A 13,767-nucleotide genomic window follows, 5' to 3' on the forward strand; every position below is an offset into this window, starting at 1 on the left:
AGCTGAGAGGCTTCACTCATTTTACCTTGCTTCATTCAAACACCTCCATCAACATTTACTCCATCAAGTCCGCTGCACACCAACACACCTACACACCTCTGATCTGGGAGCTTCAGGCCACTGGATTCCTCTGGAATTTGGCTCCATCAAGTGGTATCAGAGCTTAGGTTCTCCACGCACCAAGGAGCTAAGCATTTCTTCTCATTCTGCAATTTAATTCTGCTGAATTCCATCTCTGTTTCTGTTTTCTGTTTCTGTTTTTGTTTTCTGTTTCTGTTTCTGTTTTCTATTTCTGTTTCAGTTTTAATTCTGCTTCTGTAATTCTATTCCAGCCTTTAATTCTGTGTTCTTACAGTGTATTATGTCCATTTTTCATTTTAAACGGTGAATCATTTCTTGTTTGAGTCAATTCCAGCTTTGAACTTTAAATTCTGTTTTGTCTAAAGTCTTGTGCAAACTACTGTTGCTGTTTTAACATTGTCACTGTTTTGAAATTGTTTCTATTGAGTTCTGTGCTTACCAGTGATATACAAGCTGTTTGTTACCATTAGAGGCAGTGATGAGTTGATCTAGCCTTGGTAATATAGGCTGAAGCATCCAATAAGCCAAACTGGTTGTAAAATTCTGTTAAAATCTGATGCAGAATTTTGTTTGCTGTTCTAAATCATCAAATCTGTTTTCAGCTGGTTTTGATTGATTCTAAAGCTTGATACAACATTGTTTAGTGTTGTTGAATGATGCTAAGAGTGTAGCCAACCATAACAAGCAATGAAATGCAATTTGCATAGCTTGGTTGTGCATAGACACTAGTCATTTGTTATTTCAGATTTAAATTTGGTTTATCACCGTGCCAATTTTCATTGCATAGTTTAATCTGAGTTTGTCATGCTAAGCATCTTTAATTCCAGCTTAGATCTGTGTATTCACATTTCCTAGAGTCTTTTCCTTGCTGATCCAAACTTTGATTCCATAAAACTGAATTTGGTTGGTTATTTTGGTGCCATTTACTGCATAAGTGGTACAGCAGTAGGGATTTTCGAAAATCTGCTGTTTCTTTGCTGGTTTATAGCTTAAACAAGTCTCAATTGATGGTTCAAAGTTGCTAGTACTGTTCATTTGGTCAAAACATGACTTATATGCAAATTTGCATTTGAAACCATCAATTTTTGAGTGAAAATGGAAGTGAAACAATGATTTCGAATTATAGGCAGTTTCTAAGTTGTTTTAAGGTCTGAACATGTTCAAATTCATCATTAAAAATTGTTGAAACTGTCCAAACAAAGATTGAAACACTTCCATATAGTTTTGGATCTCAAACCACCAAAATTCAGTTAATTTTTCTGGTGCAGTTCTGTTTTTCCAGCTGCTGTTTGGTAATTTTGATGCAAAAATTCATTATTGGATTGTGAAAAAGCTGGTTCCATGATTAAAAATGAAATAGATGACTCAAAGAAGTAATATCAAGTGAGAAAAAAGCTGTTGGAACTGTGCAATCCAGATTACAGGCCCTGAAAAATCAAATTCAAAAATCTGAAAGTCATTGGGGCATTTTATCAAACAGTTTTGAAAATTATCAAACAGTTTGCATTGGAATCATTTCTGAACTGTGTTTGTGTTTTTTTTGCTTTCTTAATCTGTTCTAGCACCTTTGGTAGGTTCCTTTTGTGTACTTGCTGTTTTTCCATACCTAGTTCATTTGTTTACCACATTTTTGGCTTCCAAAATTGTCAATTATTGCTGGAAATTGGTGTGGAAAACTGGTGCAGAATGGTAAATCTAGCTTGGTTTGTTTGAGTGGATTTAAGGTACTGTGACAGCTGTTGTGAAGCATCCAGTTGCAGAAACCTTTACTTATAATGGTAGCATACTAGGAAGTGAGGGGAAAGCTGAAATGAAAAGCAATTAGGAGCTCTTGAGTAGATGCAACTCTGCTGTCCAGCAGCTGCAGAATACATTACAGCAGCATAATTTGCCACCAGAATTGGAACAACTTGCATACTTTTTTGAGATACACTTGGCAGCAGCTGAAGATTGAAGTCCACACTATTTTTACACATTTAATTGAGCTTGTTTGAGTACTCATATCACGGAATCTTGTAGTTTTTTTTTATATTTCTGTTGTTGTGCCAAGTGACTTGGGAAAATGCTTTTGAAGCAATTCCAAGCTCACAATTGAACATTGTAATAGTCCAATTTCGTTTTCTTTAGTGTGAAAGTGTGTCAAGGGGCTCCAAGTGTCACTTGCACTTTCACTTAGGGCCGTCTAGCATTTACATTCTTGCATCTTTATTGCTTTCCTTAAATGTCTTGAGTAATCCTTTTGTTTTAGGTCTCCGTGGTATTTAGGATAGCATAGCATATAGTAAACCTTTCTTTGGTTTGTAGGTTCATAACATTTAAAAAGAATTTGAAGAATTTCTACTTAGAAACTAAAGTAAAAGAACATTTAAGGAAACTCTGGCTAAGGAAGAACTTGGTTTCTAAGCTTGTCCATTTGTGACTCACCTCTTCTTCCTGGGAGCTACTTAGAAACATCTTTTACTTCTAGAATCTCTTTAGAAATTTTTCACCAAAAACAAAGAAAGCTTGTGAAAATCTTTTCACTCATTACTTGTCAAATATTTTGAAAACTTTGTGAAAACCTTTTCCTTTGACAAGAATGAGTCAATCAAGTGTGCAAGGAAGTTTGAAACCCAATAGTGAAATGTCTTTAAGGGAAGAATTTGAGCAAAGATTTGAACAAAGGGATAAAGAGATTAGTGAGCTCAAAGATATGATTAGTCAACTTTTGATTAATCAAGATAAAAAGAAAGAGAGGTCTTCCCATAGGAGAAGAGAAGAATCATCATCTTCTCCAAGTGAAATTGAGCAAAATAGTAGTCATCACAATGATGACCACTACCAAATGCCTCCTAGAAGACAACATAGAGTTAGAGAGCATTATCCAAGAGAGCCTAAGATTGATCTTCCTTCCTTCCATGGAAAAGATGATGTAGAAGAATACCTAGAGTGGGAAATGAAAGTTGAGCAATTGTTTGAGTGCCACCAAATAGATGATGAAAGGAGAGTCACCATGGCTTCTCTAAGCTTTCAAGGTTATGCCTTAATTGGTGGACAGCCTTAGTCAAGGACCATAGGCTAAGACACTTACCTCCCATTAGGTATTGGAATGAAATGAGAGCTGCCTTGAGGAGGAGGCATGTACCAGCCTATTATGATAGGGAGATAATGGATAAACTCCATAAACTCCAACAAAGGAACATGAGTGTTGAGGAATATAGACAAAAAATGGAGTTACTCATGTTGAGAGCTGGGATAAGAGAAGAACCTAGGATAACAATAGCTAGGTTTCAAAGTGGACTTAACTATGACATAAGAGATAGGGTTGAACTTATACCCTACAATGATCTAATGAGTTAGTCCAACTTTGTGTGAGGGTAGAGCAACAACTAAAGAGGAAAAGCTCCACCAAGAAAGATTACCCTCATAGTTCTCACCATAAGAAAGAGTATAAGAGGGAGGGTAGTCAAACCAAGCCAAGATATGAAGAAAGAGAGAGAGAGAGGAAAAGAAAAAGTCAAAGAACCTTCAAGAGATCATAAGAGTAAGGAGACTAAGTGCTTTAGATGTGGGGAAAAAGGGCACTATGCATCTGAGTGCCGCAATAGAAGGTCAACTTACATCCTTGAGCATGAGAGTGAAAGTGAGGGTTCTTCATATAGTGAGTCTGAGACATCCACTTCTGAAGAAGAAGAAGCTTTACCTTGTGATGGTGACTTACTTATGGTAAGGAGACTCCTGGAAAGTAAACATGTAGAATTAGAACAGTCACAAAGAGAGAACCTATTCCACACAAGATGCAAAGTTTTAGAAAAGACATGTTCAATGATAGTGGATAGTGGCTCTTGTTGCAACTGTTGTAGTTCTAGAATGGTAGAGAAGCTTGGCTTAACCACTACTCCTCATCCTAAACCTTACAAACTTCAATGGATCAAAGAGGATGATGGAATAGTAGTTAAGAACAAGTAAGTGTACCATTTCCATTGGCAAATATGAAGATCAAATTGTTTGTGATATAGTACCAATGGAAGCTGGGCACATATTACTTGGAAGACCTTGGCAATATGATAAACAAGCTTTACATGATGGAGTCACCAACAAAATCACCATTCAACACAAGGGAAAGAAAATTATTTTGTGTCCTCTTACACCTTCACAAGTAAGAGAGGACCAAATAATTCTTAAAAGAAGTTGGATGGAGAAAAGAAAAAAGAAAATAGGAAAGAAAGAAAGAATTTGGTAACCCATGCCTCAGCCATGAAGTTGTCCAACCTCAAACCTTGAATATTTCCAAAAATCTTTTTCTTGGACAACCTCATTTCCTTCTTTATTGCAAAGAGGCATTTGTTTCAATCACTCATGAACTTGGTTCTCTACCAAAGGGGTTGCAAAAACTTTTAAAGGAATTTGATGATATATTTCCCAAAGAGGTACCAAGTGGATTACCACCTTTGAGGGGAATAGAACATCAAATAGATTTGGTACCTGGGGCAAGCCTACCTAATAGGCCAGCCTATAGAACCAACCCTATGGAAACAAAAGAAATAGAGAAACAAGTTAATGACTTGTTGAACAAAGGGTGGATCCAAAAGAGTTTAAGTCCCTGTGCTGTGCCTGTGTTGTTGGTCCCTAAAAAGGATGGGTCTTGGAGAATGTGTACAGATTGTAGGGCCATCAACAACATAACTGTCAAGTATAGGCATCCCATTCCTAGGTTAGATGACATGTTGGATGAATTACATGGAGCAAATCTCTTCACCAAAATTGATCTTAAAAGTGGATACCATCAAATAAGAATTCATGAAGGAGATGAATGGAAAACTGCTTTCAAGACCAAGTTTGGTTTGTATGAATGGTTAGTCATGCCCTTTGGCTTGACCAATGCTCCAAGTACATTCATGAGATTAATGAATCATGTGCTTAGGGAATGCATAGGCAGATTTGTAGTGGTCTACTTTGATGATATCTTAATCTATAGTCAAGGCCTTCAAGAACATCTTAACCATGTCAGAAAAGTCTTGCTTCTTCTTAGAGAACATCATCTCTTTGCCAACTTTGACAAATGTACTTTTTGTCAAGAAAGTGTGATTTTCCTTGGATTCAAAGTGGGAAAAGAAGGTGTACATGTTGATCCAGAGAAGATCAAGGCTATACAAGAATGGCCAACCCCTAAAAATGTAGGAGAGGTGAGAAGTTTTCATGGGTTAGCAAGTTTTTATAGAGATTTGTGAAAGACTTCTCCACCATAGCTGCTCCTTTAAATGAGCTAGTCAAGAAAGATATGCCTTTTATTTGGGGTGATAAGCAAGAGTTGTCTTTTGAGACTTTGAAACACAAGTTAACACATGCACCTATTCTAGTTTTGCCTGATTTTTCCAAAGCCTTTGAACTAGAATGTGATGCATCTGGGGTAGGAATAGGAGCTGTTTTAATACAAGGAGGACATCCCGTAGCTTACTTTAGTGAAAAACTTAGGGGGCCTACCTTAAACTATCCTACCTATGACAAAGAGTTGTATGCCCTCATTAGAGCTTTGAAAACTTGGGAGCATTACTTGGTAACTAGAGAATTCATCATACACACTGACCATGAATCTCTCAAGTACATTAAAGGGCAAGCAAAGCTAAACAAAAGACATGCAAAGTGGGTGGAATATCTTGAGCAATTTCCCTATGTCATCAAACACAAAAAGGGGAGTACTAATGTTGTTGCGGATGCTTTATCTAGAAGACATGCATTATTAGTAACCCTAGGATCTCAAATATTAGGATTTGATGACATAAAAGAGTTATATGAAAATGATGAAACATTTGCATCCACTTATTCATCATGTCTTAAGAAGCCTTTTGATGGATTCTATCTTTCTGAGGGGTATCTTTTTAATAAAGGAAAACTTTGTATACCCCAAGGATCCATTAGAAAACTTCTTATCAAAGAGAGTCATGGAGGAGGACTCATGGGCCATCATGGAGTTGATAAAACTCTAAACATTTTGAAAAGTAAATTTTATTGGCCACACATGAGAATAGATGTTCAAAGGCATTGTTCTAAATGTATAGCTTGTTTGCAAGCTAAGTCCAAAATTATGCCTCATGGACTCTATACACCTCTTCCTATAGCTAATACCCCTTGGGAGGACATAAGCATGGACTTTGTCTTAGGATTACCAAGAACTCAAAGGGGTATGATTCTATATTTGTGGTAGTAGATCGTTTTAGTAAAATGGCTCATTTTATACCCTGCCACAAAGTAGATGATGCTAGCTATATCTCTAGACTCTTCTTTAAAGAAATAGTGAGATTGCATGGCTTACCCAAAACTATAGTGTCTGATAGAGATGTGAAGTTTCTAAGCCATTTTTGGAAAACTTTATGGGAAAAGCTTGGAACTAAACTTCTATTTTCTACTACATGTCACCCACAAACTGATGGGCAAACTGAAGTAGTAAATAGATCTTTATCTACATTATTAAGGGTAATATTAAGAGGAAATAACAAATCTTGGGATGAACATCTACCTCATATTGAATTTGCTTATAATAGAGTAGTCCACAAGACTACTAATCTTTCTCCTTTTGAGGTTGTTTATGGTTTTAACCCTATCACACCTCTTGATTTACTACCTCTTCCAGAATCATCTTCTTTTCTTCATAAAGAAGGTGCTTCTAAAGCGGAGTTTATCAAGAAGTTACATGAGAAAGTTAAAATCCAAATTGAAAAACAAACTCAAAAATATGCAGAATACAACAACAAAGGGAGAAAGAAAATAGTTTTTGAAAAAGGAGACCTAGTTTGGCTTCATTTGAGAAAGGAAAGATTTCCCTCTCAAAGGAAGTCCAAACTTAGTCCAAGAGGAGATGGTCCATTCAAGGTGGTCAAAAGATAAATGATAATGCATACATCTTAGATCTTCCTGAAAGTTATGGTGTCAGTCATACTTTTAACGTCTGTGACTTAATTCCTTTCACAGGAGATGATCAACAGGATGCAACAGATCTGAGGACAGATCCTTCTCAAGAGGGAGGGTCTGATGGAAGGCCATCTAAGACATACATTGGACCTCTTACTAGAGCCATGGCTAAGAGAGTTCAAGAGGAAGAAGGATCACTTAATATTTTGCTTCTATGGAAGGTGAATTATCTTAAACCTTCTTCTCTTAATTAAGCATGTTTACTTTGTTTTGTAGGATTAAATAAATTGGAGGGAGCAGCTGCCAACATGGCATTTGGCACGTGAAAGGAAGAATGGTTGGATAAGCTTGCTGCCAAAGTCATATGCACCCAGCCAAAACCCCAAAATAGCCCAACGTTGGATGAGGAGATGCTTCAAACACGTGAGGAGCTAACCTGGAGCAAGGCATGGGATTTGCTGGAAGTTTTTAGTGTTGCTGTTAGGCTTCCCATTTGAAATTAGGCGGGAGTTCATTTCAGAAAAGAGACCCATCTTCACTTATAAATAGGATGGTTTCTTCCTTGTATGGTACTTTAGAGCTATGCCCAAATGCTGAGAAATATATTCCAGTCTTGCATTCTGCTCTTGAGTCAAAATTGCTTGCAATTTCTTCATTTTCTCTCAAGCTTCCTTCCATTATATGAAGGCTTTCTGAGCTGAGAGGCTTCACTCATTTTACCTTGCTTCATTCAAACACCTCCATCAACATTTACTCCATCAAGTCCGCTGCACACCAACACACCTACACACCTCTGATCTGGGAGCTTCAGGCCACTGGATTCCTCTGGAATTTGGCTCATCACTTTCACTTCACCAACTTCGTCCACTTCGTCAACTTTGTGCACTTCGTACACTTCTTCCACTTCGTCCTCTTCTTCCACTTGTACCACTTCTTCTTCTTCTTCCACTTCTTTCCCTTCTTCTTCTTCGTCCAATTCCTCAACTTCGTCAAGTTCGTCCACTTCGTCCACTTTTTCCACTTCGTCCACTTCGTCCACTTCGTCAACGTCGTCCACTTCTTCCACTTCGTCCACTTCTTCCACTTCTTCCACTTCTTCCACTTCTTCCACTTCTTCCACTTCTTCCACTTCTTCTCCATCTTTCTTTGTCCACTTCGTCAATTTCGTGTACTTCCTCCACTTGCTCCACTTCCTCCACTTCCACCACATCGTCCACTTCTCCCACTTCGTCCACTTCGTCCACTTCATTCACTTCGTCCACATCGTCCACTTCGTCCAGTTCGTCCACTTCTTCCACTTGGCCCACTTCGTCCACTTCTTCCATTTCGTCCACTACACCCACTTCGTCCACTTAATACACTTCTTCCATTTCGTGCACTTCGTCCACTTGTTCCACTTCGTCCACTTCGCCCACTTCGTCCTCTTTTGTCCAGTTCGTCCACTTCGTACACTTCTTCCACTTCTTCCACGTCTTTCACTTCTTCCACTTCATCCACTTCTTCTTCTTCTTCCACTTGTACCACTTCTTCTTCTTCTTCCACTTCTTCTCCTTCTTCTTCTTCGTCCAGTTCGTCAACTTCGTCTACTTCGTTCACTTCATTCACTTCGTCCACTACGTCCACTTCTTCCATTTTGTCTACTTCACCCACTTCGTCCACTTCTTCCACTTCTTCCACTTCATCCACTTCTTCTTCTTCTTCCACTTATTCTCCACCTTCTTCTTCGTCCACTTCGTCAACTTTGTCCAGTTCGTCAACTTCGTCCACTTTGTCCACTTCGTTCACTTCATTCACTTCGTCCACTTCTTCCACTTCGTCCACTTCGTCTACTTCGTCCACTTTGTCCACTTCGTCCACTTCGTCAACTTTGTCCACTTCGTACACTTCGTACACTTNCTTCCTCCACTTCGTCCACTTCTTCCACTTCTTCTTCTTCCACTTTGTCCACTTTTTCCACTTCGTTAACTTCGTCCACTTCCACCACTTCGTCCACTTCATCCACTACGTCAAATTCGTCTACTTCGTCCACTTCCACAACTTCGTCCACTTCGTCCACTTCTTCCACTTGTTCCACTTCTTCCACTTCGTCCACTTCGTCCATTTCGTCCACTCTTCTACTTCGTGCACTTCATCCACTTCGTCCACTTCTTCCACTTCTTCCACTTCTTCCACTTCTTCCACTTCTTCCACTTCTACCACTTCTTCTTCTTCTTCCAATTCTTCTCCTTCTTCTTCTTCGTCCACTTCAGTCCTCTTAAACATCGTCCACTTCGTGCACTTCGTCCACTTCGTCCTTTTCGTGCAGTTTGTTCACTTCGTCCACTTCGTCCTTTTCATTCAGTTCGTTCACTTCGTCCACTCTTCCACTTCCTCCACTTCCTGCACTTCGTTCAGATCGTCCACTTCGTTCACTTCGTCAACTTCGTCCACTTCGTCCCTTCTTCCACTTCTTCCACTTCTTCCACATCTTCCACTTCTTCCACTTCTTCTTCTTCTTCCAATTCGTCCACTTCTTCCACTTCGTCAATTTCGTCTACTTCGTCAACTTCGTCCACTTCGACCACTTCTTCACTTCTTCCACTTCTTCCCTCTTTCTTCTTCGTCCACTTCGTCCACTTCGTGCACTTCGTCTACTTCGTCCATTTTGTTTAGATCTTCCACTTCATCTATTTCTTCCACATCCTCCACTTCCACTTTGTCAACTTCGTCCACTTCCTCAACTTCGTCCACTTCATCAACTTCGTCCACTTCGTCAACTTCCTTAACTTTGTCCACTTCGTTCACTTCGTCAACTTCGTCCACTTCATCAACTTCGTCCACTTCGTCAACTTCCTTAACTTTGTCCACTTCGTCCACTTCTTCAACTTCGTCCACTTCGGCTACTACGTGCACTTCGTCGACTTCATCAACTTCGTCCACTTCGTCCACTCCGTTCACTCCGTCCACTTCGTCCACTTCTTCCACTTCTTCCACTTTTTCTTCTTCGTCCACTTCGTCAACTTCCTCCACTTCCTCCACTTCTTCCATTTCGTTCAGATCGTCCACTTCGTCGCTTCGTCCACTTCTTCCAATTTTTCCACCTCTTCGACTTCTTCTTCTTCTTCCACTTCGTCCACTTCTTCAACTTCGTCAGTTTCGTCCACTTCGTCAACTTCGTCCACTTCTTCCACTTCTTCCACTTTGTCCACTTCGTCCGCTTCGTCCACTTCGTCAATTTCTTCCCTTCTTACACTTCTTCCACTTCTACCACTTCTTCTTCTTCTTCCACTTCTTCTCCTACTTCTTCTTCGTCCACTTCGTCAACTCCGTCCAGTTCGTTAACTTCGTCCACTTCCTCCACTTCGTTCAGTTCGTTCACTTCGTCCACTTTGCCCACTTCTCCCACTTCTTCAACTTCCTCCACTTCCTCCACTTCCTCCACTTCGTTCAGATCGTCCACTTCGTTCACTTTGTCCACTTCGTCCACTTCTTCCACTTCTTCTTCTTCTTCCACTTCGTCCACTTCTTCCACTTCGTCAATTTCGTCCACTTCGTCAAGTTCGTCCACTTCTTCCACTTCTTCCACTTCTTCCACTTCTTCGTCTTCTTCCACTTCTTCTGCTTCTTCTTCTTTGTCTAGTTCGTGAACTTTGTCAACTTCGTCCAGTTCGTGCACTTCGTCCACTTCGTCCATTTCGTCCACTTCATCCACTTCTTCTTCTTCTTCCACTTGTACCACTTCTTCTTCTTCTTCCACTTCTTCTCCTTCTCCTTCTTCGTCAACTTCGTCCTCTTCTCCACTTCGTCCACTTCACCCACTTTGTCCACTTCGCCCACTTCGTCCACTTCTTTCACTTCTTTCACTTCGTGCACTTCGTTCACTTCGTGCACTTCGTTCACTTCGTGCACTTCGTCCACTTTTTCCACTTCGTCCACTTCGCCCACTTTGTCCACTTCGCCCACTTTGTCCACTTCGTGCAGTTCATCCACTTCGTCCAGTTCATCCACTTCGTCCAGTTCATCCACTTCCTCCACTTCGAACACTTCTTCCACTTCTTCCACTTCATCCACTTCTTCTCTTATTCTTCCACTTGTACCACTTCTTGTTCTTCTTCCACTTCTTCTCCTTCTTCTTCTTTGTCCAGTTCGTCAACTTCGTCCAGTTCGTCAACTTCGTCCACTTTGTCCACTTCGTTCACTTCATTCACTTCGTCCACTTCGTCCACTTCTTCCACTTTGTCCACTTCGTCTACTTCGTCCACATTGTCCACTTCGTCCACTTCGTTAACTTTGTCCACTTCGTACACTTCTTCCACTTCTTCCACTTCTTCCACTTCTTCCACTTCTTCCATTTCTTCCACTTCTTCTTCTTCCACTTGTACCACTTTTTCTTGTTCTTCCACTTCTTCTCCTTCTTCTTCTTCGTCAACTTCGTCCACTTGGTCCACTTTGTCCACTTCATTCACTTCGTCGACGTCGTCCATTTTGTCCACTTCGTCCACTTCGTCCCCTTCTTCCACTTCTTCCACTTCTTCGACTTCTTCCACTTCTTCCACTTCATCAACTTCTTCTTCTTCTTCCACTTATACCACTTCTTCTTCTTCTTCCACTTCTTCTACTTCTTCTACTTCTTCTTCGTCCACTTCTTTTCCACTTCTTCTACGTCAACTTCGTCCAGTCCGTCAACTTCGTCCACTTTGTCCACTTCGTTCACTTCGTCCACTTCCTCGACTTTGTCCACTCGTCAACTTTGTCCACTTCGTACACTTCTCCCACTTCTTTCACTTCTTCGACTTCTTCGACTTCTTCCACTTCATCCACTTTCTTCTTCTTCTTCCACTTGTACCACTTCTTCTTCTTCCACTTCCTCTCCTTCTTCTTCTTCGTCCAGTTCGTCAACTTCATCCACTTCGTCCACTTCGTCTAATTCGTTGACTTTGTCCACTTCCTCCACTTCGTCCACTTCTTCAACTTCGTCCACGTCGTCCACTTCGTACACTTCTTCGACTTTTTCCACTTCTTCCACTTCATGCACTTATTCTTCTTCTTCCTTTTGTACAACTTCTTCTTCTTACTCCACTTCTTCTCCTTCTTCTTCTTCGTCCATTTCGTCAAATTCGTCCAGTTCGTCAACTTCGTCCACTTCTTCCACTTCGTCCATTTCATCAACTTTGTCCATATCGTACACTTCTTCCACTTCTTCCACTTCTTCTTCTTCTTCGACATGTACCACTTCTTCTTCGTCTTCCACTTCTTCTCCTTCTTCTTCTTCGTCGACTTCGTCCAGTTCATCCACTTCGTCTATTTCGTCCACTTCTGCTTCTTCTTCGACTTCCTCTCCTTCTTCTTCTTCGTCCGGTTCGTCAACTTCGTCCAATTCGTCAACTTCATCCACTTCGTCCACTTCATTGACTTTGTCCACTTCCTCCACTTCGTCCACTTCCTCCACTTCGTCCACTTCCTCCACTTCCTCCACTTCTTCAACTTCGTCCACTTCGTCCACTTCACCCACATCGTCCACTTCGTCCACTTCGTCCACTTCGTCCACTTCGTCCACTTTGTCCACTTCGTCCACTTCGTCCACTTCGTCCACTTCGTCCACTTCGTACACTTCTTCGACTTCTTCGACTTCTTCCGCTTCATCCACTTCTTCTTCTTCTTCCACTGGTCCCACTTCTTCTTCTTTTTCCACTTCTTCTCCTTCTTCTTCATCGTCCAGTTCGTCAACTTCGTCCAGTTCGTCAACTTCGTCTTCATCCACTTCGTCCACTTCGTCCAGCTCCTCAACTTTGTCCACTTCATGCACTTCCACTTCTTCTTCTTCTTCGACATGTACCACTTCTTCATCTTCTTCCACTTCTTCTCCTTCTTCTTCTTTGTCAACATCGTCAACTTCGTCCACTTCGTCCACTTCGTCTATTTCGTCCACTTCGTCCACTTCATCCACTTCTCCCATTTCTTCCAGTTCTACCACTTGTCCTTCGTCTTCCACTTCCTCTCCTTCTTCTTCTTCGTCCAGTTCGTCAACTTTGTACAGTTCGTCAACTTCGTCCAATTCGTCAACTTCATCCACTTCGTGCACTTCGCCCACTTCGTTGACTTTGTCCACTTCGTCCACTTCCTCCACTTCCTCCACTTCGTCCATTCTTCAACTTCGTCCACTTCGTCCACTTCGTCCACTTCACCCACTTCACCCACTTTGTCCACTTGGTCCACTTCGTCCACTTCGTCCACTTCGTCCACTTAGTCCACTTCGTCCACTTCGTATACTTCTTCGACTTCAACCACTTCTTCCACTTCATCCACTTCTTCTTCTTCTTCCACTTGTTCCACTTTTTCTTCTTCTTCAACTTCTTCTCCTTCTTCTTCATCGTCCAGTTCGTCAACTTCATCCAGTTCGTCAACGTCGTCTTCATCCACTTCGTCCACTTCGTCCAGTTCGTCAACTTCGTCCACTTCATGCAGTTCGTCCACTTCCCCTTCGTCCACTTCATCAACTTTGTCCACTTCGTCCACTTCTTCAACTTCTTCTCCTTCTTCATCTTAGTCAACTTCGTCCACTTCGTCTATTTCGTCCACTTCTTCTTCTTCTTCCACTTGTACCACTACTTCTTCTTCTTCCACTTCTTCCCCTTCTTCTTCTTCGTCCAGTTCGTCGACTTCGTCCACTTCGTTCACTTCATTCACTTCGTCCACCTCGTCCCCTTCTTCCACTTCGTCCACTTCTTCCACTTCTTCCCCTTCTTCCACTTCTTCTCCTTCTTCTTCTTTGTCCACTTCGTCAATTTCGTCTAATTCCTCCACTTCATCCACTGCGTG

This window comes from Vigna umbellata, chromosome 6 (genome assembly GCF_029865625.1).
Source record: "Vigna umbellata cultivar VRB3 chromosome 6, Vumbellata_1.0, whole genome shotgun sequence".
NCBI classification, from domain to species: Eukaryota; Viridiplantae; Streptophyta; class Magnoliopsida; order Fabales; family Fabaceae; genus Vigna; species Vigna umbellata.